Genomic DNA, 26,834 nt, shown 5'->3' on the forward strand with positions numbered 1-26,834 from the left:
TTAACTGTGAATTACTTGAGGGATATGGAAAATGGGGAGTACATTTTGTGTTTTGTGGAAGATGGTTTATGAAAAGCTTTTTTGGAGTCGGATTTCCTCTGAAAAATAGAAATCTATGGTACATGTGTAGTTGCGCTGGTGTCTACAGATTCACTGGGGGACTCTACCCTCTGTTAACTCTTGCCTTTAACACTTTTTCATTTAGAAAGCCAAGACTTGCTTGGGGATTAGAACAACGAGCTTATCATAATGCCACTTTAACCAAAACAGAACACCACACAAAACTCGAATGCTTCTAGTATTAAGGTTTATTTCTGCGAGCCCTTCCTCTAGCCGCCCTCCATCCCACCCCTTGCAAGTCTGGGATTTTTTTCCCCTTAAGGAGAAGTGTGGAAATAGAGCCCGCCTGTTCATTTGCATCATTGCACATCACACGATATCTCTGCGACCATTATATTGTGTTCTCTCAATGGTGTTTGCTCTGAGGGTGGGACTCAAGGCTGTTTAGTGTCTCGTAAAACATTTACCAAAAGCACTGAGCCATGGTTTTGAAGGGCATTCCGTTGCCAGAGCGTGTGGGAGGAGAGAGCCAGCCGGGGAAAGAGCGCTCCAGGTGTTTGGCAGGTACTTGTTTCATAGTTTAGAATTTATACATGTTTAGAATTTCAGATTGCGTACCGATTCGGCTTCCCTTCTGCTGAAGGGGCGGGAATGGTGAGGGGATGAAGGGGGCCAAGTGATTGCTTTGCAAACTCTTACTTTTCCGTGGCCTGGAGTCCCCGGATAATTGTAATCTTCAGTTTCAGTCAAACGTTGTTTTCAGTTTTACTAGGGGGAGGTGTGTGTCATGGAGGAGGTGAAATCTGCCTGTGCTTGAGGTTTTCCAGGGGCCTGAATCAGAACTTAGCATTTGCTCTAGCAAAGAATTCGGAACCAGGTGCGGCGTTTCTAGGAGACGACGTGTAACCTTGTGATTTGCGCTTCATTATACCCCGTGACTCACTCCATGAAAAGCTTTCGCTAAATGGTGGTTCTGGTTGCTTGAAAATACTCTTAAACTTTCTTTCCTCCCCCATCCCCTACCCCGATTAAAGGTCAGCTTGAAAGACTGCTTCTTATCCTCAACTTTTGTTTTTAGAACGCAGTTGCTAGGAGTAACTTTATATACTGGTCATACATAGTTTTGGAGAAACTAATGACAGTATTTCTTGAGAATACTAAGTATTTCTATTCTAGCTTATTTTTTTTTCTTTTGTAGAAAATACGAGCGTACATGATAAAACTAGAGCCGTAATCAAATGTTTACTTTTGATCAAGTGTAATAATGATATCCTGGACACAGATACCTGGAACTGTGTTATTAGTGGCTAAAACCCAAACGGGAGATAGGAAAATCTAGAAAAAGAATAGCTGCAAAAGATTTCTGTAATGGCCAGTTTTTGGGGAAAGAAGTTGCAGTATAGTCTTTGCGGTGTAACAAGCATATGGAATCTTTAGTGTGTTTATCTTATGGTGGGAAACCTCAGCATGAAGAGGGAACTAAAGTTAAGATCAGACTGCAAGCATATTGATTTATGAAAGAATGTGATTTGGGTACTCTTTTGCCCAGTGACGCTGGCAGTAAGAAGCTGAGAGTCTTCTGACAAGTTCCCAGTCATTGCAAAATGGCTGGAATAAATGATTGTTTCAAAATTAGAGGAAACTTCCTTCATGGGAAAAACGTCCCTGTGGCTTTGTGTACTTAGGCAAATGGGACTAAATCTAACAACTGTGGAGGGCCAAAGACATCCAGTTCACTTGAGGGAGAGCAGATTTAATTATTTTTATATGAATATCAGAAAATTGAGTCATTTCACTACCCTGACTACTGGAAGTTTATGTAACTTGCCACAATCAGATCAATATTGTTCTTACCTCTTCTAAAATTTCAAAACAGGGGTAAGAATACTTGCTCTCTACTTGTCCGTCCTATAGATGCACCTAGATTGCTTAAGAGTCTGTCAAACTTTTGACCTTCAATGATACCTCATAAATCCAAAATAGACCCTGACCGGGGAAGGAAGTCATGTGTTAATTCCACTGTCTCTGAAGTAGGTTGATACAGTTTTACATTTGAAATTTTGTCAGAGGAACAGAAAGACTGGAAAAAATTCTAAAAATAAATCCCCTTTAGATACTTGTCATTCCCTGCTTCCCTTTATTTCACTGGGAAATTCCTATTCCGTGCAGTTCCTTTGTTTGGCTTTTTAAAATTAGAAGTCCCAAAGATCTGTATGGAATTGTAAGAAACTAAGGCCAGCAAAGGCTACATTTACATCTCTCATTAGGAGGGTTTTTTTTGTGTGTGTGTGTGTCTGTGTGTGTGTGTGTGTGTATGTGTGTGTGTGGTACACAGGGCCTCTCAGTGTTGTGGCCTCTCCCGTTGCGGGGCACAGGCTCCGGATGCGCAGGCTCAGCGGCCATGGCTCACGGGCCCAGCCGCTCCGCGGCATATGGGATCCTCCCAGACCAGGGCACGAACCCGTGTCCCCTGCATCGGCAGGCGGACTCTCAACCATTGCGCCACCAGGGAAGCCCTCTCATTAGGAGTTTTTGCAGTTACATGGTAGTTTGTTAATTGATCAACTCAGATGTCAAATTAAACCCTGCGTACATTGGCCCCTATCTCTGGCATTTTAAACTTTGCTGCTATTCCATGTGATATGTTAATAATGCTTCTATATCAGGCTGGCTTTATAAGGCGTATATTTGAGTGAAGACTCTCCGCAAAGATTGTTGTAATCTGTTCCTTCTGTCCTTTAGACTGCAAGTTCTTGGTTTGTAATATGTCATAAAGGTGAAATCTCCAGGGACAATAATAGGCCCCAAATTAGGCGGTGGTTTGCAACGTGCGGTAATGCCCAAGGAGTCATGGTTGTTTTGGCTTGCTTGGACAGAGCTGTCACCAGAAGGTATGGGTGGGTGACACCACCTTTTTGAGTGCCCGTGCCAGGAAGGTCACATTCATGGGAACTTGGGATCAGAACTATGCAGGCAAACTAGAGGAATCATCATAAAGACCCAGGGCTACTTTGGGCTGGTTTTGTTTTGGTAAACACTGAATTTGTATAGGTTAATCAAGCAACGGTTAAAAATCCTTCACTGGTCTAGTAACTCAAGGTCTTGAGTTAAGGCAAAAAACAGTCTTCACAGTAGTCAAAAAATTAACACTATTATGTCCGTCCGGGCCTCACTCTGTGCCATTGGCTCTTGGTTTAGACATCTTTCAGTAGAATTCCTGTTTTCTCAGTGCACAGTAAATCAGAACTCTTCTTTGTTGGCTAATGATCATTCACTCATTCAACAAGTACTTACTGAGGTCTCATTCTAGGCTAGGTTCTAATCTCTCAGTTCTCAAATGTCCCTTCCTCAAGGTGGCCTTCCCAGACCCCCTAAATTAGGTCCTATACCCCTGTCCCTTTAAGATAGTCATCACCCTTGTTTTATATTAATACTTGCCTCTTCTGCCAAAAAATAAGTCCCCCTTACATTATGGATTGCAAGTGTCTTATTCACCACTATATCTCCAGTGCTTAGCACATACTGGGCATTCTAAAGACAGGTACCAGATACATGAATAAATGAATGAAAGAAAGCAAATGGTAAGAACCAGGAAGGTTAGCGGCAGGCATGTAACAATGAAAAATAGCCCCTGATAACAGGGAAGGGGCAAAAATTACTGTCACCCAGTTTAGAAGCAATGGCCCCTGAAGCCATCATTTCCTCTCAGCTCAGCTCAACCATATAAGTTTCTAAGGATAGCCTTGGTTCACTAAGAAGAAGAATGTGCTCAGTAGCATTTAAGATGATAGGACTACAAATCATTTTATAAAGATTTTCATCCAAGAAAGTAATAGTTTTCTTACTTAAATGGATACATTCAGTTATTTGGAAAATTTAATATATGAGTAATATTTTATTCCTACAGTTATGAGGTACCAGTGAATATATTTATCACTTATACAAAAAGAGCCTAGAAGAATGCATGAGAGAAAAACTTCCATGTAATGAAATTAAGTCAAGTAAGTGCTTTAGAAAATATTATTTCAAATATTATTTATTCAAGTATAACATAAAGGCAGTAAAATGAACAACTCTTAAGTGTACAGCTTGAATTTTTACATACACTTGTGTAACCACCAGTCTTAGTTCAAGGTACAGAACATTTTCAGTGTCCCAGAAGGCTCCCTTGTGCCTCTCCTCTCTGTCACCCACCCTGCTCCAGGTAACCATTATTCTAACTTCTATCACCATACATTAGCTGTTCTTGAACTTCATAAAAGTGGAATCATATGTATGTGCTCTTTTGTACCCGGCTTCTTTCACTCAACATTACTTTATGTAGCTATATATTCCTTCATTGCTGCATCGTATTTCTTTGTAAGAATACCCCACAATTTAATAAATTTGGTGGTGGGGGGGATTAAAAACATGACTCTATGAGCTGCAAATTATTCCCTGTGTGTGCCAGCCCTTTCAAATTAAATGATTTTATAAAAGGTGGGTTGGAAATGTTATCACCTGAAAGGGCGGAAGGAGAGAAGTCTTTCTGGGAGTGGATTTGCTAAGTACTCTCTGCACAGGCTGTTTGTTTAAGTGAAACCAGCACCCTAGGAGGCGACTCCCACGGTTTGCAGATGAGGAAACTGAGCCTGAGAAAAGTTTCATGACTTCACAGTTGGTCTGAACTAACACACAAGTGGTTAGTTACAGTAGAGAGCAATCCTGTCCTGGCAGAGGCTGTGCCAGGTGACTGCTGAGGCTGTGCTACCTCATTAACAAAGACTCAGCTTTTATACAGTAGTGCAGACCTGTGTGCCTCCTGCTGGAAAGCTGGCCATTGACCTGACTTTTCTTAGGTCATTTTCTCTATCTTTCCCTTCAAAATTTGTTTTGTTTTGAAAACAAGCAAACTTTTCTTTATGAGTAAATTTTTGTGGCTTATGAATTTTTTTTTGAGTTGCGCGTGGTATAATCTAAAATCTAATTAGCAACTATTGAGGTGTTTTTTTTTTTTTTTTTTTTTTTAAATTTTGGCTGTGCCACACCCTGGCCATGGTGAAAGCACCAAATCCTAGCCAGTAGACCACCAGGGAACTCCTTAAGATCAGGTTTCAATATCAATGCATAAAGAAATGTTCAATCACCATAAGAAAGGATGGGTTAATTTCCAAGTCAGAATTGCTGAGAAATTTCCTGGGAGGCAAAAGTCACATCTTTCAATGTGGGGTTTGAAGTGTTTTAAATCCGAACTCCCAGAAGGGTCTATATGTTGAATTCTCTGACTCATCTGATCATCTTGGAAATGAACAAAATTTCTAAATTTCCTTTTCCTTACTACCTTTCTTGATTTTCCATCCTACAAGTATAGGCATTCACAAATGTTCCATTCCTGCTTCAAAATTTATCAGAAACTTGCTTATAATGTCCTTCAGGTAGACTAACAAAAGGGAGCATATACCCTTTAGATTTTTTTTTTCTAGTTGGGAATAAAAGAGGTTATGTTTTTAATTTTGCATTAATATTGTAAGGCAGATCAGTGTGATCAGATCATCATTTCAGTGAGACCACAGATAAGCGTCCCCCTATGCCCAGAGGAAGACAAGAGAATACCCTGAGTGTCGCAGTCAGTTGTTTTAAGTCACTTTTAGAAAAAGCAAGAGATGCCCAGATTCTTTGCTTCAAAGGTATCATTATTTTCTCAGTTAGTAGAAATCCCCTTTCATATGGGATGCTTGAAAGCAGTCATTGAAGATTTGATTTGATTCTTTTTAACTTTATGAACCACCACAGGAACAATATCTTGTATTTGTATACTTTAAAAAATACGTTCCCAAATTTTTATAGTTATCTTTTTTAAAAAATTCTGAGATGTAACATATACCCATTTTGTGTATGAGAAAGCTGAAATAGAGAACCTAAGGTCACACCTTGTTAGGGAGAGAGGTGACATCCAGACTTTCGGCCTCCATGTTGCCACCTCTTCCCACTGCCCACATAGCCACCCAAGCAGTGTTTGGTGAACTGCATCAGCCATTAAAAATAGCTCTCCTTCAAAACCGTCTTTGGTCTGTGATGGCTTCTCAAATCATACCATTTGTGCACTTACTATGTGTCAGGCATTGCACTGGCTACTATATGTATATTATCCCCAATTCTTGAAACAATCCTGCAAGCTAGGAATCATTAACCCCCTTTACAGTTGGGGGAACTGAGTCACTGAGAGCTCAAGAGCCTTGAATAAAGCCACATCACTTAGTAAGTGCTGGAATCTGCCTTCACACTCAGATTAGTTTGACCCCCAAAGCCCATTCAGTTTCCCCACGCCATCCTGCCTCTCATCAGTAAATAGTGTCTTTCCATTATCTTCTCAATTACAACTGAGACAAGTGCAGGAGCCCTAAAACAAATTGTTGACAAGCCTTAACTCACCTCAACACGTCTTCCTGACAAATGGGCATTTTCTTTAGAACTTAACAAAGACATGTACTGTGTTGTATTCAGTTAAAAAAAATTTTTTTTTTAACTCTTGGAGCCATAGGAAAACTAGATTTGGTTGCCATGTGGTCAAGTGTTGAGTGCAGAGGGTCCTGTCTTCATCAGTGAGACTGGGGGGCCCCTGATGGGGATGCTGGAAGAAAGGGTAGCTCTTTGAAAAGGTGATTGGTCCAGGTGATTCTCAAGATCTCTCTAACTCTCAAGATTGTTGTGTTCTAAAAAACAGTTCCATGATGGAAAATTGGAGAGAAGTGTTCAAAGCCACTGCTCATTTCTCTCCATCAGAGTTATTGTTTTCCTTCACCAAACAGCCATGTCTTGAAGTGGAATCAAGTGGTTTCCAGCATCCAAGACAACTATAGTGTGGCTGCAGATAGGATGGTCTCAAAACACTGAGTCAGCCAGAAAGATACCTTGGATGCCAGTTGGGTACAAAACAACACAGTCATGAGGTTGACTACATATTGGTCTTGTCCTGTGTGATAAAACCAGAGCCAGCCAGCAGCCGAGCGTTCTGCCCTTCCCAGTACAGTGGCTTTCTCTGTACGGCACTTTTACTTTTTCGGCAAATTTACCAACCTTCTGGCAGTTACTGTTAGGATTAATCGAGATAACATGCAGTATATGAAAGTATCTGGCACATCATGGGTGATCTTAGTTTGCCTTCCTCTCAAACAGGATTTCCTGGAAGGAAGTTGGCACATGTGAATGGAACTGGACTCTTACTTAATAGTGAATTCAGTGGATTGAACATTGTCACATAGACTTTCTTCCCCCTTAAGGATTGTGAAACCTCACCATTTAAATTCCCCATTGTTGAAGTGAGCGGGATCTCTGTGTCAATTGCAAATGCAAACTTTGAGTAGAAGCAAAACAAAGGCTTTTATTCTACTCCTCTAATTAAATGGCTTCTTACTGTAAAGCTGTAAGAAATGCCCACTCTTTCATTTTTTAATAACAAATAGCGTAGTTCATAGGCACAGTCCCTGCTGTTGTTTGAATAGATATGTCAGAGAGAGTAAGATCATATAATGAGGGTGTTAAACAGGGCATCTGCACACATCACAAATGATTGAATATAATCCCATTCATAAAATGATAAGGGTTTTACTTGCTACATAATAGGATAGCTGTTTTCATTGGAATTTTTAAATGAAATATTTTGTAGAAGATGTCAGGCTCTGAGGAGTTGGGGTGCTATAGAAAGAACACCGACCAGGAATCAAGGAATTGATTTATGCCTGGGCCTTCTTCCAATTCATCTGTGACTTAGAGAAATTTCTCCATGCTTCTGGCTGCTATCTCATCTGTGTACTGTCACATTGAATGCCTCTCAGGAACATTCTGCTGTTTGTGCAGTAAAAGTTTTGTTTTGCTTTTAATTCTAGGAAGTGACACTGATTTGGATATTGTACTGTTATTCTATAGAAAAAAAATTAAATATCAGAAGATTCTGGCCTATGAAGTTTAGTCCAACCCTTCTTTGTCTTTGCCATAAGAAAAATTAAGGAATAAAGCAGAAACTAACACACCATTGTAAAGCAATTAGACTCCAATAAAGATGTTAAAAAAAAAAAAAAGAAGAATTAAGGCATCTTCTTATTCTTAAAAGTAAAAAAAACAACAAACAACCTTTTTCATTTTTATAATTTGCCTTCAGAAGTTGACTGTCCTTTGCCCTCCCTAAGCACTTCTTTGGTAAAAAACCTGCCGCATACAGATATTTCACAAATGGCCTATTTCTGGGCCACGTAAAAGTGGTGACCAAAATAAGAAATTTGAGTGGAATGTGAACAAATTAAGTTAATAATGATAATTTTTGATGGGGAAGGATTTTCAACACAAGGAAGTCATTCAGTATTTTATTAATTCAGTATTCTATTCACAAGGTCTTATCATGGAATCTGAGAAGTAAAACAACAGAAAAAAGTCGAAAGGAACAGTCTAATTCACAAAAGAGAAATACTGGTGTATAACATTAGGAAGAAAGTCAGTTTTGCAAATAACCTGCAAATTAAAACAACAGTGAGGTACCATTTTCCTGCCATGAAAGCCAACTTCCTTATATATGTCTGGTGGCCACGCATATCGGTATGACCTAGTAGGGAAAACAGTTTGGCAATATATATCAAGAACCTTAGAAATGCTCAATCCAGTAATCCCATGGATGGGATTCTGTTTGAAAGAAATAATGTAGAAGAATGTAGAGGAACACCACGGAAGAATCAAACACCCAAATTCCCACCCATGATGAGAGAGAGGGTTTACAATTTTATATTTAATTATCCATATTTCCATATCCTATCTTCTTACTTCCCTATGGCCTTTAATAAGAAATCATCTACCCCAGTGTGTGTGTGTGTGTGCGCGCGTGCGTGCGCGCGTGTGATGTTTCTGTTTTCCATGGTGAACACTGATTTTTTTTTTTTGTATAATCAGAAAAAGCATATGAAAATGTTATTTCTAAAGATCACTGAAATTCAAAGTCTCCTGCTGCCCGAGCCACAAGATAAAGAGAGTAAACACTGTCCAAGGTGACGGGAGCAGAAAGCAGTGACCATGGGAAGAAGCTTTTTGACCTTCCAACTGTATGCTGCTAGTAAGAACTCTTGCACCCTCTGAGTCTTTTCAGAATGCCCAGGACTGGTGTTACTTGTGCCCACAGCTCTCCTCCACTGCCTCCTCCCGAAAATGCGAGTATGCAGTTCACCTTTCATGAATGATCTTCTTCCGTGATCTGCAGGAAACCTTCTCCTTCCAATTCCTGTCACCCACTGCTGGCCATCAACAGCCACCAGAACCTCTGCAGACCTCACCTCTATGTAGCCTCCCTCTACCTTGAGACCACGTTGTAGGGAGGATTCCCTTGCCCAGTGCAGACTCATCATACTTCTATTGCATTTGTTCTTCTCTCTCAGCTTTAGGTTCTGATTTCAAGTCTTTGTCGTTCTTGTTTCAAAGACAGGGAGTGAAAGAAGAGGGAAGATATAAAGGTCAGATTTTAGTCACCGGTTCTGAGCCTGTGACGCAACACTGCCCTACGTCTGTTCAGGCTTAACAAATTCAACTGTTTTCAAGTTCTATATCATTGAACAGTGACTGGTTCACACAGTCATTAATCTCTCTCCCCGCCTCTCCTCCTCCGCCTCGCCCCCCATCAGAGAGATGGGAAAAACATGCACTAAGCCAGGGCATTTATTTCTCAACAACACTTGGAGAGTCCTGTCCACTTCCTCATTCATACTTGACTTCTCAATTCAGACCAGGCTCATTCATTGAATGAAGTTCTGTACTCTTTTCTGAACAGAGTAACAAGGACCAATCAAACAAATATCCTCTGGGAAATAACGTCAACATGATTACAATACAACAGGCGATTTGTCCAATTCGGCAGACCCACCCTAGAAGGCAGGCAGGCAGACCTGCTTCAGACATACCCAAAACAGCTAAAAATGCCCAAACTTGACCTTCGTGTGTATTCATTCTGGTGAGCTGACAGGCCAGAATCAGGGGGTTTTGCTGCAGACTGTGTTAATGCTTAAGACTGCCTGGATGGGAGATTGAGCTGGGGGAAGCAGGAGATGGAGGAAAGAATATGTGTGTGTGCTGGGGCTTGTGGTGGAGGTGTGTGTGTAATTGGTGGAAGTGGTTTTGTGGTTACTTAATATTGGTGTCAGGAAGGGAATTCTGCCTCTGGAAACGAAGAACTAAAAGACTAAAGTAACATCACTTGAGCTACTGAGCTTCATTTGACTCTCATCTGAACCTTTATTGAATCTTGAAAAAGATGACCTCAAATATTCATAGTGCATTAAATGATATTGGTGCCTTCTGCTCACCACTTGAATGGAAAGGGCGTTGATTAGCTCCTTGCCCTCTACCAGACTGGATAACAACATTTCTAAGACTTACTAATCTGCCCCAAATCTCTTATTCTTCTGTCTGGGGGCTACCCTATGAATCTAGACCTGTGTGTCCAATACAGTAGCTAATAACCACATGCAATGCAACTATTTAAGTTTAATTAATTAAATATAAATAAATTAGGTCCTTGTTTGTACCAATACATTTCAAATGCTTAATAGCACTTGCTTGGTAGCCACTGTATTAGACAGTGCAGATATAGAATGTTTCCCTCATCACAGAAAATTCCGTTGGACAGCACTGATCAAGATAACCTGTTCAGGATCTGAGAGTATGAAGTAAAGGCCGTGCATCCCTCTACCCTCTGAGATTAGAACCATAAGCAACAGAACTCCTGGATTTGTTTTATATGCCACCCTTATTTCTGTTTTCCACATCTTTGCCATACAACCTTCACTGTAACTTTTATCTTCATGTTATATGAGATATGTATGGCCTTAGGTTGCAACGGTCAAGTTCAGGTTTTGATTATGCTCAAATGAAGACCAGGAGTATTTCCCTGTTTTTTATTTTACTCTTCATCATAAATGAAACCATCATCTGAACTCCTGTGCACATTTGGACTCCAAATAAAACCTTCAGTCACCTGGAGCTTTTGTTTTATTACTACTGTTTTTTTGACATTGTGGAATTCAATGAAGAACATAATTGTTCCAGAGCCCAGTTTAAGTACTTATTCCCCTTGCAGACATTTCTTCAAAAACTTAGAACTTGAAATTCATCAACAAGTGAAACCTGAATAAGAGACATGACATAGACCAAAGAGTAGATCACAGGCCCATAGTCTATGTTTTCTGTAATGGATTTATTACTAAAAAGTTGTGGTTAAAGGGAAATCTAGCAAACCAATCGAGTTTTCAATGTGTCGAAGAAGCAAAAGAGAGTACTAGGGTAGATCATTTTGTAAAGAAAAATATTATTTTGTTACATGACCTAGATCACCTTCTAATTCATCTATTTGGTAAATTCAGAAGCCCATGTGTTGTGTGGTTATCTCAGTAAGGCTTATACCTACATAACCAGTCTGTTTGGACCTCAGATCAGTTCATTAAATACAAAATTAAGTCGAGTTGTTTAGGATCAAGTAGATGAAAATGTTATTGGTTTTTTATATATTTATTTATTTATTTTTGTTTGGCTGAGCCACGCAGCATGCAGGATCTTAGTTCCCCGACCAGGGATTGAACTCACACCCCCTACAGTGGAAGTGCAGGGTCTTACTGGTTATATTTTTTAAATGCCACACCTTACGTGTTGGAATTGTTTGGGCCTGGCTGTGGGTTTTTCCTAAAGGTGTTTTAGGAATTCTTTATATACAGTGTTTCTTCATAGTTATAATTATATTACTATGGAGTTTGCAAAAGAGACATTCACTGAATGAATGAATGAATGAATGACAATGCTATCTTTATTTAATATGACTAACCCAGTAATTCTAAGACCTGCAGTTATGACTTGGGTGTTTCTAATTCATTCAAAGGAGTCATAAGAATTTAAAAAATTCTAGTAACAAATCGAACTTAGATTCACTTTAATTTTATTTATTTTTTTAAAGTTTTTTTTTTAATTTATTCATTTTATTTGTTTATTTTTGGCTGCATTGGGTCTTCATTGCTGTGCACGGGCTTTCTCTAGTTGCGGTGAGCAGGGGATACTCTTCGTTGTGGTGCGTGGCTTCTCATTGAGGTGGCTTCCCTTTTTGCAGAGCACAGGCTCCAGGCACACAGGCTTCAGTAGTTGTGGCTCGTGGGTTCAGTAGTTGTGGCGCACGGGCTTAGTTGCTCCGTGGCTTGTGGGATCTTCCAGGACCAGGGCTCGAACCCGTGTCCCCTGCATTGGCAAGCGGACTCCCAACCACTGCACCACCAGGGAAGCCCTATACTGCCATCTTTTGTCAATTTCTCTTTTTGTTATACTCATGCCAAACTCAGGCTTTTTTTTTTTTCTTTTTAACTGTTTACTTCAAAGTAAATAAACTCAAATAATTTGAAAAATTATGTGCTCTAGTTGTCTTAATAATTTCTTTTTACAGTTGGTTTCTTCATTAAGGCTTTGAACAAGGCCCCCAGAGTATGCTTAAGTCTCTTTTTTTCACCATTTTATTATTTTATTATAATAATTTCAAACATACCGCAAATTTGGATCTTACAATGAACACCCACATACTCAAAACTTAAATTCTGCCATTAGCATTTGCTATACTTGCTTTATCATTATCTACCTCTTAATCCATTCCTCAATCCATATATTCTCTCTATTTTTTTTTGATGGCCTTCAAAAACAAAGTGCTGAACTTTGGGATACTTACCCTGAAATACTTCATTAACTAAAGTTCAATATTTGTTTATAGTTTTTTTAGATAAAATTTGCATAAAATGAAATGCACTCATCTTAGGTGTATATTTACTGAGCTTTAACAAAGGCATACCCTGGAGTAACCCAAACCTCAGTCATGATAAAGACATTACCATCACTCCAGAAAGTTCTCTTCATGCCCCCTCCAAGTCAATCCCTGCCCCTACCCCTGTCTCCCAGAGTCAACCACTGATGTTATTTTTCCTACCACATATTAGTTTTGCCTGTTTTCGAATTTCATATAAATGGAGTTTACTCAGCATGTACTCTTCTGTGTAAGACTCCTTTTACTCAGCATGTTTTCTGCTAATGATCTGTGCTAAGAAGCTAGTGAGCCATGATATTGCATGTATCTGATGTTAATGAGCAATATTCCGTTGTATGACTATATCACAGTTTGTTTATCCATTCTCCTATTCTCAGCAAATTCTTTTTTTTTGGCTGCACAGCATGTGGGATCTTAGTACCCCGACCAGGGATCGAACCCGCGTCCCCTGCTTTGGAAGGCAGATTCTTAACCACTGGCCGACCAGAGATGTCCCACAATTTATTATTAATCTTCATTAATTTTAAAAAATATTTATTTTTTTATTTATTTTTTCTTCTTGGCTGCGTCGGGTCTTAGTTGTGGCACATGGGATCTTTGTTGAGGCATGAAGGATCTTTTTCCTTACATTGTGCGATCTGCTCGGGTTTCTCTCTAGTTGCGGTGTGCAGGCTTCCCTCTAGTTGTGGCGTGAGGGTTTTCTCTCTCTCGTTGAGGCGTGGTGGCATGTGGGATCTTAGCTCCCATCTTTGTTGAGGCATGAAGGATCTTTTTCCTTACATTGTGCGATCTGCTCGGGTTTCTCTCTAGTTGCGGTGTGCAGGCTTCCCTCTAGTTGTGGCGTGAGGGTTTTCTCTCTCTCGTTGAGGCGTGAGCTCAGTAGTTGTGGCACATGGGCTTAGTTGCCCCGTGGCATGTGGGATCTTAGCTCCCTGACCAGGGATGGAACCCGCGTCCCCTGCATTGGAAGGTGGATTCTTAACCACTGGACCACCAGGGAAGTTCCATAATTTATTATTAGTCTTCATTATTATGATGTTAAGGACTTCACCTAAGTGGAAAAACTCACAGTGTTCAATGAAGAAGAGCATTCCCATGAAAATGCAGTGTTTTGCCAATAAATTGGAGCTTTGAAGGGATGTGGTTGTAAAGACACTAGTGGGCTTTTGAGCTACAGGAAAATAACTATCACAGTGCCACTTGAGTTGTGAATTGATCTGGAGTCAATCATAAAGTGAATTTTACATGAACTTTGGGTTGGGAGAAAAGAAATCTGACCTTTAGTGCTAGCCCTACCACTAATTAGTAACTTTGTCATCTTGAGAAATAATGCAATCACCAAAAGGAAATGAGGGGTTGAGCGAGATGATCTCTAAGGTGTGGTTCACGTCATTAACCATTTCTCAAATATGTGCTAAGCTTTGAGGGCACAGTTAGGAATAAGACATATCTTTTGGTCTTCACGCTGTTCACAATGTAGGAGTGCCAGATGGTGTTCTCCAGCTGTAAAGTGTCTGTGATATTGCTGATTCATTGTGTACCTCCTTTTGGGCAAAGCACAATGTAGTCAATGGATGAATGAGTGAATTGAATGAATTAATGAATGGAAGCAAAACAAGAACACTGTAATGTAGCTAAGGTGACCGATAGATCTACAACCGGTTGTAATATAAGCAGAATATGCTGTCTGCTGTAATAAAGACTCTGTGCTTGGGGAACAGTGGAGGAATGACTAAATAAGATGTGATTCTGAAGTAGTAACTGCTTCCTCATAGAGTCTTTAGGAAAAGAAAGTCTAAACAGTAAGTCACATTTCTGATGTAGGAAAACTTCTCCATGTATGTATTTCCATGTACCTGAAAATGTAAATAAATGATACATTTTGGAATCTAAAAGCCCTGTTGGTAGAGTATAAGATCCATATGCTGTAGATCTTAAATTTCACCCTTTTTGATTTATTTTTGAATGAATGTGTGGAGTTTTGCTTTTCTGTCTGAGGTAGCCTTTCTCCCTAATTTTTGTATTTCAGTTCCCTCCCGCATTTATATATTCATTCAACGGGTATTTATTAAGTACCTATTATTAACATGAGGCGTGAGGTGGTAATACCACAGGGAGGTGTAAACTAACTGAATAAGACTTACCTGAAGCTAACTGTAAGATCTGCTCCAGTTTGTAAAGGTACCAAATCACAGTCACATTTATACGTTGTGTTAGAAGTGAAAACCTCTGTGTGTGTGTATGTGTGTGTGCGCATGCCTTATGTTTCCCAGCAAGTAGAAGCTATTATATCAACTGTCATACTTAACAGTTTTTAATAGAATGCTATACTATAGTTTGCTTTCCAAGGATCCCTAAGGGGAATTTCTAGATTTACCAGTAATTTAAGCATTTTTCATGAAAAGGAATTTAAAGAAGCATCAATTTTAGGTAACTGGTATCCTGGGATATGTATTACTAGAAAGTTCACTGATGATATGTGGCCCAAATCAATTGTTTATTCACCAGACTAAGTAAAACCAGCTTGCTCAATAAAGTAAGTTCAAATTGTAAATGGACAATAGAGTTTTGAAGGTAGGCTGGTAACAGCTCGACATTTGTCTCTTTCTAGAATTAGAGAAATTTTAAAAAACAATAAGCATTTACAGTTTATATAAAATGAAGGAAACTTCTTTTGAATTTATATTTCTCTGAGTTTTCACCAGTTTTCAAAGCTAATTCTTTTTTTTTTTTTTTGCTGTACACGGGCCTCTCACTGTTGTGGCCTCTCCTGTTGCGGAGCACAGGCTCCAGACGCACAGGCTCAGCGGCCATGGCTCACGGGCCCAGCCGCTCCGCGGCATGTGGGATCTTCCCAGACCGGGGCACGAACCCGTGTCCCCTGTATCGGCAGGGGGACTCTCAACCACTGCACCCCCAGGGAAGCCCTAGAAGGAGCTTTTAAAAACTACCAAGGCCCAGGACCCTCCACAAATTCTAGGGTTTTTTGTTTTGTTTTGTTTTGTTTTTCTTAAGATCTCTAGCCAAGGTTGTTCAGCCAAGGCTGATGTGTAATAGTTTAGACCAAATGACAGTTTAGAAGCCATCGTTTCTGCTGATAGCCTTGCTTTGCGCTATAGATAAACAGGTTTATGAGTGAACCACTGCTTAGCCCACACAGGTGCTGATCTGGTTCAACCCTGGTCAAAACTTCACTTACAGATTTTCCATTTCCAACAAGTTTTGTTCTTTATTCTTATCTGCCCTCTCTTTTTTTTTTTCCTAAGAGGGAAGCAGGAGAAGGCAGATAAAATAAAAGGAAATAGAAAAATGAAAATGATCAATTGTTTCTGTTCCTTTTTTAATTTTTTTTTTTTGGTGAAATAGGTAAGGGGTAGATTTATTGAGAGAGATACACACTCCACAGAGTGCGGTCTGTCTCAAAAGGCGAGAGCGGCCATGGGAGCAACACACTCCGAAGACAGAGTGTGGGCCATCTCGGAAGGCAAGAGGCCTGTTTCTGTTCCTTTGAGCGATCCCAGTTAACATTGCTCAGGACAGCAGGCGGAGACATGGAATCAACAGGCAACAGGGCCTTTAATGGGTTGCACTTTAGTGACATTTGGCTATAATAATTGCAAAAAAAACTATCTCCAGGAATATGATAATTTTCTATAAATTTTTTCTACAGAGAGAGACCTGACCACTTTTCACAACAGAATTTCTAGGAGGAGACTTTATTGAAATGTTCTTTGTTAATTTTCTGTTTGAGTGTCAGCACTTCTCTTCAAAGATAAGTCATATTAGCACCACTCTTCTGTTACACCAAAAAGGATGAAATGCCCTTTTCAGTAAGGGCAAAGAGGCATAGAGTAAAGTTTTACTGAAGGAATTAAGGAGGGAAAGTGACAGCTTTTTATAAGACCTGGAGAGTACATTTGTTGAACTGGAAAAATGAGTGAGAAGAGTGAATTGGCGTTAGGTGAGATTACTGTGTGACCTTGGTTACCCCATCCCATAATAATACATAGCAGGGAGGAGAGGTGTAGTGAGACCCTTTGCTACTTAGGATTCATTCGGTTGCAAGTGACATAAATCCAATCCCAAATAGCTTAAGCAATCGATCAACAAACAAATATATCAAATTAAATTCTATACATAAAATTACATATATACATATATATTTACTTAGCTGGAAATTCCAAGGGGTGGAACATGACTAAATCAAAGGAGTCAAAAGAGGTCATCAGGATTGTTTTTCTCTATCTCTCTGTTGTCCTCTGTGTTGGTTTTTTGTTTTAACAATTCTCATTCCTATGGAAAACCCCACAGCTTTCTCATCCCCAGAAGGACTCTGATTCACCAGCATGGTGCCACACCTGGACCTGTCCCTGAGTCCTGGGACATGGAGGGGTCTGTTGATAGGAGACATGAGAGGGTAGATGGGCAGGAGAAAGTAGGTGTCTGCTGTACTCCTGAGCTCCCTTTCCTCAGTGCAGGTGCCTAGTTGATTCCCACATCTCATGCCTCAGACTCCAAAGTTGAATTACACCACCTTCCTTGCACTTCCATTTACTAGCATGGATTTACAACTCTCAGGGTTGTTTACCTGTATAGCTAAGCCTATTGATAACTGCTGGAGGTTTTATCATTTCAGCAAGATTTTACTCTGAGAATACTGAGTACTTGACTTGTCTCTATTGAGAAACTTTATCATTTCCTTTTTTTCCACCAAGGGGACGCCCATTTGCAAATATCTAGTTCTAGAATTGGCATAAGCGTACAGATCTGATTGGGAAGGAACCAGTATTATGAACATTATTATCTCCCTGCTTTGTTTCAAGAGCAAGAAAACCTCCTGAATAATCCTTGGGGGGGAATAAATACAACATGCTATTCTGTCAGCATTACGTTTATTAAGGATTTGTATTCTCTTTCCTAGTCATTTGAAGTTTGTGGTAAGTTCAATTTTATATCTCTGTTGCATGGTACCACATAATAGGGAGTGAAAACATATCTATTGAATGACTGAATGAAGAGTCAAGAATTTTTGGATCGTTTTACTGGATGTTCTAATTTGGCAAAGTTAGAATTATATGTTAAAATTCATAATATTACCCCAGAACATCCACATTTATTTGTTATAATTTAGATTTATTATAATTAATATGTTTTTAGTTATCATATTTATGAGCAGGAAGAAATAAAACACTGATGCCCACCTTTCTTTAGTTGAATTAACCCTTGATAATAACTGGCTAGAGCAGTGAGCGCCCTTTCCAGTTTCTTATCTCTCTTGACAAAACTTAAAATTTTTTTTCGTGTACATTCCTAGGGCACTTTGTGGAAGAACTTCACACTCTTTGAGCACTTGCTGTGTGCCAAGTGTTCTGTGGACACACTGTCTTAGTGAAATCCCACAGCCACACCATAAGTCCTTCTTCCTCTTTCTCAGCTGTGAAGAGAATCAGTCATTCCCTCCTTCGTGATACCATCTATTATGGCATTTATCACACTGCACTGTAATAGTTATTTGTTTTTCAGCATTTCTGTGCCTCCTACTAGCCTATGAGTTTTTCAGCATTTCTGTGCCTCCTACTAGCCTATGAGTTTTTCAGCATTTCTGTGCCTCCTACTAGCCTACGAGTTTTTCAGCTACAGAGTCTGTCTTATTCAGATGTGTATTCTCAGTACCCAGCTCACAGTGGGAACTCTAGAAATATTTTTTTAACAATTTGGGTATTTTGTGATCTTTATTTTACAAATTAACATCTGAGGCTTGCCCAAGGTTACTAAGTGGAAAGTGATAAGGTTAGTTGTTTTTTTGTTTAATTTATTCTTGGCTGTGTTGGATCTTCGTTTCTGTGCAAGGGCTTTCTCTAGTTGCAGAGAGCGGGGGCCACTGTTCATGGTAGTGCGCGGGCCTCTCACTGTCGCGGCCTCTCGTTGCGGAGCACAGGCTCCAGACGCGCAGGCTCAGTAGCTGTGGCTCAGGGGCCTAGTTGCTCCACGGCATGTGGGATCCTCCCAGACCAGGGCTCGAACCTGTGTCCCCTGCATTGGCAGGCAGATTCTCAACCACTGCGCCACCAGGAAAGCCCCTAAGGTTAGTTTTTGAGCTCATGTATACCGGACTCTGTCTTGTTTTCTTTCTGCTAAACCACTCTGGATTATTAGAAAGGAAGGTTGGCTGGAGTGATGAGGATGACTGAGGAGGGGAAATATAAGGGAACGATGAAGAGAGTCATTGCTTGCTGGGGCTGGGAGGGGAGGTTAATTATACACTGCTCAGTTTAGCAGTGCTCTGGCCCCAGCACTCCCGTCCCCAGTGCATGTGCGCCCATACACACACACACACGCACACGCACGCACGCATGCTCGCATATGCAGGCACCATCAGGGACTGCGTCACAGATAAAGTCTGAGTGAGCAGGGACCAGAGAAAGCATTTTCTTGAAAAGCTATTCACTGTGAGGATAACAAAGAGCTGGAGCACTCAGCCATCCACCAGGACATAAAAAAATCATTTTCATAATGGAACCTTCTCTGTAGGGTTATTCTGTGTGGTGAGATTTTACCTATATGGTTCTAGTTTGAGATGAAAGCAGGGGAGAATATGTAACATTAACATCGCAGTTCCCACAGTTGCATGTCTGCATGTTATTTCTTGGACATGAGGGTTGGAATGGGAGAGATTTAGGGGAAGCCTTTGAAATAGATCCTCCTGAAGTGGGGGTGGTGAGTGTAGCATCTGCCATCCTTCCACTCTCACATGCTTGGCTTTTTTTTTTCTAAATAACATCTTTATTTGGGATATAGTTCACCTATTTAAAGTGTACAATTAGGGGCTTCCCTGGTGGCACAGTGGTTAAGAATCTGCCTGCCGATGCAGAGGACATGGGTTCGAGCCCTGGTCCGGGAAGATCCCACATGCCGCGGAGCAACTAAGCCTGTGCGCCTCAACTACTGAGCCTGCGCTCTAGAGCCCGCGAACCACAACCACTGAGCCTGCGAGCCACAACTACTGAGGTCTACGCGCCTAGAGCCTGAGCTCTGCAACAAGAGAAGCCACCTCAGTGAGAAGCCTGCGCACCACAGCAAAGAGTAGCCCCCATTCACCGCAACTAGAGAAAGCTGCGCGCAGCAACGAAGACCTAATGCAGCCAAAAATAAATAATAAATTAATTAATTTTTTTTAAAAAGTGTACAATTCAGTGGGTTTTAGCATATTTATAGAGTAGTTCAACCATCATTACAATCGATTTTAGAACATTTTCATCACCTCTCTAAAAAAATCCCCTGTACCCATTACCAATCACTTCCCTTTTCTTCCCACTCCCTAGTCCAGCCATATACAAAACTAATCTACTTTCTGACTATAGATTTGCCTATTCTGAACATTTCATATAAATGGAATTGATACAATATGTGGTCTTTTGTGACTGGCTCCTTTCACTTAGCTTAATGTTTTCAAGGTTCACCCATGTCTCAATACTTCATTCTTTTTTATTGCTGAGTAGTTGTTTTCCATTGTATGAATAGACACATTTTATTTATCTTTATTCATCAGTTGATAGACATTTGAGTTGACTTTACTTTGGGGCTATTATAATGCTGCTGTGATCATTCATGTACTAATTTTTGTGTGGTCATAAGTATTCATTTCTCTTGGGTATATACTTAGAAGTGGAATTGCTAGGTTATGGTAATTCTTTTGATGAACTGCCAGACAGTTTTCCAAAGTGACTGTACCATTTTACATTCCCATCAGCAGTGTATGAGGGTTCCAATGTCTGCACATCCTTCCAACACTTGTTCTGATCAGCCCTTTTGGTTATAGTCATTCTGGTGGGTGTGTAGTGGTATCTCATTACAATTTTAATTTGTATTTCTGTGGTGGCTAATTATATTGAGCATTTTCCATGTGCTTTTTGGCCATTTGTGTATCTTCTTTGAAGAAAGTCCATTCAGATCTTTTGCCTGCTTTTCACTTGGGTCATTTGTCTTTTTATTATTGAGTTGTAGGAGTTCTTTATATATTTTAGACACAGGTTTCTTATTAGATATCTAATTTGCGAATATTTCTCCCATTTTGTGGGTTATCCTTTTACTTTTTTTTGTTGTTGTTGTTAGCTGCGTTCGGTCTTTGTTGCTGTGCATGGGCTTTCTCTAGTTGTGGTGAGCGGGGGCTACTCTTCGTTGTGGTGCGCAGGCTTCTCATTGCGGTGGCTTCTCTCTTGCAGAGCACGGGCTCTAGGGCACGCAGGCTGCAGTAGTTGTGGCGCACAGGCATAGTTGCTCCGTGGCACTTGGGGTCTTCCCGGACCAGGGCTCGAACCTATGTCCCCTTCATTGCCAGGCAGATTCTTAACCACTGTACCACCAGGGAAGTCCACCTTTCACTTTGTTAATGATGTCCTTTGAGGCACAAAAACATTTCAGTTGGCTAAGTCTAATTTAATGATTTTTTTCTTTTGTTGCTTGTGCTTTTGGCGTCATATCTACAATGCCATTGCCTGATCTAAGGTCATGAAAATTTACACCTATTTTTTCTTCTAAGAGTTTTACGGTTTTAGCTCTTGGATTTGGGTGATTGACCCATTATTATTATTATTATTATTATTATTATTATTATTATTATTATTAATTTTTGGCCACGCCACGCAGCATGCAGGATCTTAGTTCCCCAATCAGGGATCGAACCTGTGCCCCCTGCCTTGGAAGCACGAAGGCTTAATCACTGGACCGCCAGGGAAGTCCCTTAATTTTTGTATATGGTATGAGTTACGGGTCCAACTTCGTTCTCTTGCATTTGGATAGTTGTTCTAGCATCATTTCTTTAAAAAATATATATATATTTATTCATTTATTTTATTTTTGGTTGTGTTGGGTCTTTGTTGCTGCGCACGGGCTTTCTCTAGCTGTGGTGAGCAGGGGCTACTCTTCGTTGTGGTGGACAGGCTCTAGAATGCAGGCTCAGTAGTTGTGGCGCACAGGCTTAGTTGCTCCATGGCATGTGGGATCTTCCCAGACCAGGGATCAAATCCACGTCCCCTACATTGACAGGCAGATTCCTAACCACTGCCCCACCAGGGAAGTCCCTAACATCATTTCTTAAAAAGACTATTCTTTTCCCATTGAGTGGACTTAACACCCTTGTCAAAAATCAATTCACTGTAGACATACGGTTTGAGGTTTTTTGCCTGTTTTCTGGACGGTCAGTTCTATTCCATTGATCAATATGTCTGTCCTTACGCTAGTACTATACTGTCTTAATCACCATAGCTTTATCGTAAGTTTTGAAATTGGGAAATGTGAGTCCTCCAACTTTGGTCTTCTTTTTCAAGACTGTTTTGGCTTCTGGGCCCCTTTAATTTTTGTATGAATTTTAGGATCAGCTTATCAATTTCTTCAAAGAAGCTAGCCGAGATATTGATAAGAATTGTGTTGAATACATAGATCAGTTTGAGGAGTACTGCTATTAGCAATATTACATCTTTGATCCATGAACATGAGATGTTTTTCTCTTTATTTAGATCCTCTTTTTATTTATTTCAACAACGTTTTGATGTTTTCATATTATTTTGTTATTTTTAATGCTATTTTAAATGAAACTATTTTGTTAATTTCAGTTTTGGGGATTGTTCATTGATACTGTGTAGAAATACAATTGATTTTTGTATATTGGTCTTGTATCCTGCAACCTTGTTAGACTTGTTTAGTAGTTCTAATAGTGTTTTAGTGGATTCTTTAGGATTTTATGCATATAAGATCATGTCAGCTGTGAATATATGTAGTTTTACATCTTCCTTTCCAATAGGATTGCCCTTTATTTCTTTTTCTTGCCTAATTGCCCTGGCTAAAATCTCCAGTACAGTGTTCAGTAGATGTGGCAAAGAGTGGGCATCCTTGTCTTGTTACAAATCTTAGGGGGAAAGCATTCAGTCTTTTACCATGAAGTATCATGTTAGCTGTGGGCTTTTGTAGATGCTTTTTTATAAGATTGAAGAAGTTCCCTCGGTTTCTAGTACGTTGAGTGTTTTAATCATTAAAGGTTGTTGCATTTTGTCAGATTTTTTTTTCGTGTCTATTAAAATGATTGTATGTTTTTTGTCCTTCATTAATAAGGTGTAGTGTATTGCATTGATTGATTTTCTTATGTTAAAACCTTGCCTTCCTGGGATAAATCACACTTGGTCATGGTGTATAATCCTTTTTACGTTGTGTTCAATTTGCTAGTGTTTTGTTGAGGATTTTTGCGTGTATTCATAAGAGATATTGATTTGTAGTTTTCTTGTGATGTCTTTGTCAGGATTTTGTAGCAGGGTAACACTGACCTCACTGAATTGAGAAGTGTTCCATCCTCTTCTATTTTTTGGAAGAGCTTGTGAAGGATTGGTGATGATCATACTTTAAACATTTGGTGTTAGAATTCACTAGCAAAGCCATCTGTTCCTGGGCTTTTCTTCATGGAAAAAAAATTTTATTACTAATTCAAACTCTACTTATTATAAGTCTATTCAGATTTTCTATTTCTTCTTGAGTCTGTTTTGGTAGAAGTGTCTTTCTAGGAATTTGTCCATTGATACATCTAGGTCATAGATATATCTTTTTTATTTCTGTGAGGTCAGTAGTGATGTCCCTCTTTTATTCCTGAGTTTAATAAGTGGAGTTTTCTCTTATTTTCTTGGTCATTCTAGCTAAAGGTTTGTCAATATTGATCTTTTCAAAGAACAAACTTTCAGTTTCATTGATTTTCTTTATTATTTTTCTATTCTCCATTTCCTTTATTTCCATTCAAATCCTTATTTATTCCTTCCTTATCTTGTTTCAGATTTAGTTTGCTCTTTTTCTAGTTTCTTAAAGTAGTTTCTTAGGTTATTTATTGCATTTTCATTGTTGTCTTCGTTATCTGTCTCACAAGACAGTTTGTGAGTGACCAATGCTGAATCTGAGCCAGTGCATTCAGACCTTCTGCTTTGGGGACAGAATAACAAGGCTACTGGATCCATGAGATGGCTATAGAGAGAATAATTGATGAAATACTGGCTTCTCATTGTGATGGAGTCCATGTGGCCTTGTAGTTCTGGGGTCAAAACATGGGCTCTGGAGTCTGGCTGCCTGGGTGTGAGTTCTGTCTCTGTCATTTAGTAGCTGTGAGACTTTGGGCGACTTATGTAAGTTCTCGAAGCCTCAGTTTCCACATTTGTAAAATCAGCGTAAAGCTAGTTACTCCCTCATAGTGTTGTTGTGAGGATTAAATGAGCTAACACATGAAGTCTCAGCCCAGAGTTGGTACATGGTGACTGTTCAGTCAGGGCTAGCTATCCTGTTGTTGTTGATGTTGTTAGGTCAGATGAGCCTATGCTGTGCTAACTCCATGCAAAGTAGCTTCAGAGCCTGGAGTTGTGTTTCCATTAGTTTGTACTTCCTTGCCACCCATCCATGACCTCACCTGCACGTGCTACCAGGATGAGCCTCACCTGTGTTTGCTACCAGGCGCCGAGACACATTTCCTACTGAGGTGTGGCAGCCTACACTGTTATCACTTCCAAACAAGAAATCTTCTTTTCTCCAAAAGATCACCATCCTAACTTATTTGATCATCCATCCATCCATACTGTAATGATACTATGAGAACAAAGGCAGGAAATGTATTTTCCTAAGCAAATTTGACACAAGGTCAGGATGGGAGTACCATAAATTATGAAAACAGTGTCACTAAAAAATTCTCATTTACGTTTTATAGTACTTAAAGTTCTCCTCTTGAAGTGGGGATAGAAATGCTCTCTGTGAATGCACCAGAGGAGCTAACATTAAGATTCTGGTACCTGAGGCTCCATGGGGGTAACACGTTCTCCCATTGCAGCTTCAAGGCACTGGCTGTTGTTTATGTGCCCAATGGAATAAAAACAGTATATACATGTTATTCTCATCCTTTAGCCAAAGGATGGCCGTTACTTTTAGAAGAAGAAAAAAGGTATAGATCAATCCTCATCAGGAAACCTTCAGTTAGCTTCCTTTAAAATGAACATACAGCCAATCTCTAGTTATTTATGAATGGTATTAGTTAAGATAAAACTAAAACCTTCAAGCAAAGTAATATTTTCATAAAAATATTTTATTAACTATAGCTAGATACTAGTTTTATGTCTTTACCATTTGAATATAAATATTAGTATTTAATACTAAAACAATAGGTGAGCATTATTTTAATAATATATTGCTTCTCTTCCTGAAAACTCAGAACATTTTCTTGCATAATGTATATTTTTCTCCCTCACAGCATCTCTGAGGTTGTTATAGGGAAATAATTATTCCCATTTTACCTGTGGGAAGAAGAAATAAAATATTTCAAAGATATTTTCCCCAAGATCTTCTAGTTAGTAGAATAAGTATAACCAGTACTCAATTATTCATCCCTCCCCTTTCTCTCTCTCTCTTTTTTTCTCCATTAAACTTTTCTTATTAGAAACATCACTAAGTATTAGAAAGGATGTGGATATCCGCCTTCTTTCCTCTGTCCCTGTAGGTGCAGAGAAATTTGAGAATACTAGGTTATACATAGGGAAAAAGTGAAGAAAAGAACTCATTAGTCTATAAATTGATAATCAGCTTTCTTAGTGAGATATATGTATCATTAGATGAATTTTATCCAAGGATGGGTTGACAGTAGATTTATTTTTTGGAAGACTAAATTTAGTATGAATTAGTCAAAGATATAGTTATATTAATAATTGTTTTGTTTACCTCTTCGTACACGGAGGTGAGCCACTCTTGTTCTTTGTGTAGCCATGATTACAAATAATTATACGAGGATGTGAAAGATGGGCCATAAGGGGTGCTGAGAAAACTGATGGGTCATGAGTTATAAATTAGGCAATTAGAGTGGTCTGGGATCAGCAGCACAGATGTCTCTCCAGGCTTGGGCTCCTTAAACACTTAAATGTCCAATAGAAGTTTCTGTGATATGCTGAGAATCTATAATTGAAAGTTGTTAGGTTAAATACATTTTGTAGCTCTGTGTTATCAATCTGTAAATGTTATTGATTGTATACTATTTTCCAAAAATTTTAGGCCAGCCAGAATAAGAGACCACTAGCACTTTAGAAGATCATTTCAAAGAGTGCCAAGACATCAAGTTAAGCTGCACACACTGAAGCAACTGTAAAGTGTGTGTGTGTGTGTGTGTGTGTGTGTATTTATTACACATTATATCTAGATAGTGATTTTTCGCAGGAAAGAAATGGATGATGTAGAGGTGAAATCACTAACATCATCAGATAGTGGAGACCGCAAGGAACATCTCAGTTCCTGAGACCGACTCATTCTGGTTTCTTTTTTGTCACATTCAATTCTACCTGCCAATCTTCAACACAGGTTCTAAAAGAAACTTCTGGTGTAAAAGAGCTAATAGGTAAACTTTGACCATCCTATGTTGCTGCCTCCTAGGGGAGCACTGGGAATAATTTTTGGTGGCTACTGAAATCTTAAGACACTTCCACTCCAGTGAATGATCAAAATAAATTTGAACCCCTGTGCGTGGACCAGGGGTGACTTATAGAAAACAGTAACAATCAGGGATCACCTGACAGATAAGGATTGATTAAACATGTATGTGGATTATCAAGATCATAGCCTATAAATTACCCAGAGACCAGCCATTAATGCTGTGTAAGTGCCTTTACGGTTAAAAAGGGTACATGTGTGCTCTGTTGAATCATAGTCACATGGGGAATTGGTTCTACCAGAACTTCTAAATTCACAAACCAGTGTCTCTCAACCCATTTCCCTTTTACCCAGCACTCACCCTCCCCCGCCCCCATTTCCTCTGAGGATTTTACAACTTCCATTTAAATCTGTAGCCCTTCCCAGGGTATAACATTGTCAAAAGTATTCCTTACATGTAGTCCCTTTCTAAAAGTTGATGAAAAATTTAATTACTCCATAATCTGAGATAAAGTATGGACAAGAATGAATTTTATAAATTATA

General features: G+C 39.5%; 1 protein-coding gene across 4 annotated transcripts in view; it reads left to right on the forward strand.

Moving 5' to 3' along the window:
- RBM47 (RNA binding motif protein 47) overlaps positions 1-26,834 on the forward strand; it is a 164,300-nt gene that overhangs the window by 81,471 nt on the left and 55,995 nt on the right. The window lies entirely within an intron of this gene.

This window comes from Neophocaena asiaeorientalis, unplaced genomic scaffold (assembly GCF_003031525.2).
Source record: "Neophocaena asiaeorientalis asiaeorientalis breed wild unplaced genomic scaffold, Neophocaena_asiaeorientalis_V1.1 scaffold39, whole genome shotgun sequence".
Classification (NCBI taxonomy): Eukaryota; Metazoa; Chordata; class Mammalia; order Artiodactyla; family Phocoenidae; genus Neophocaena; species Neophocaena asiaeorientalis.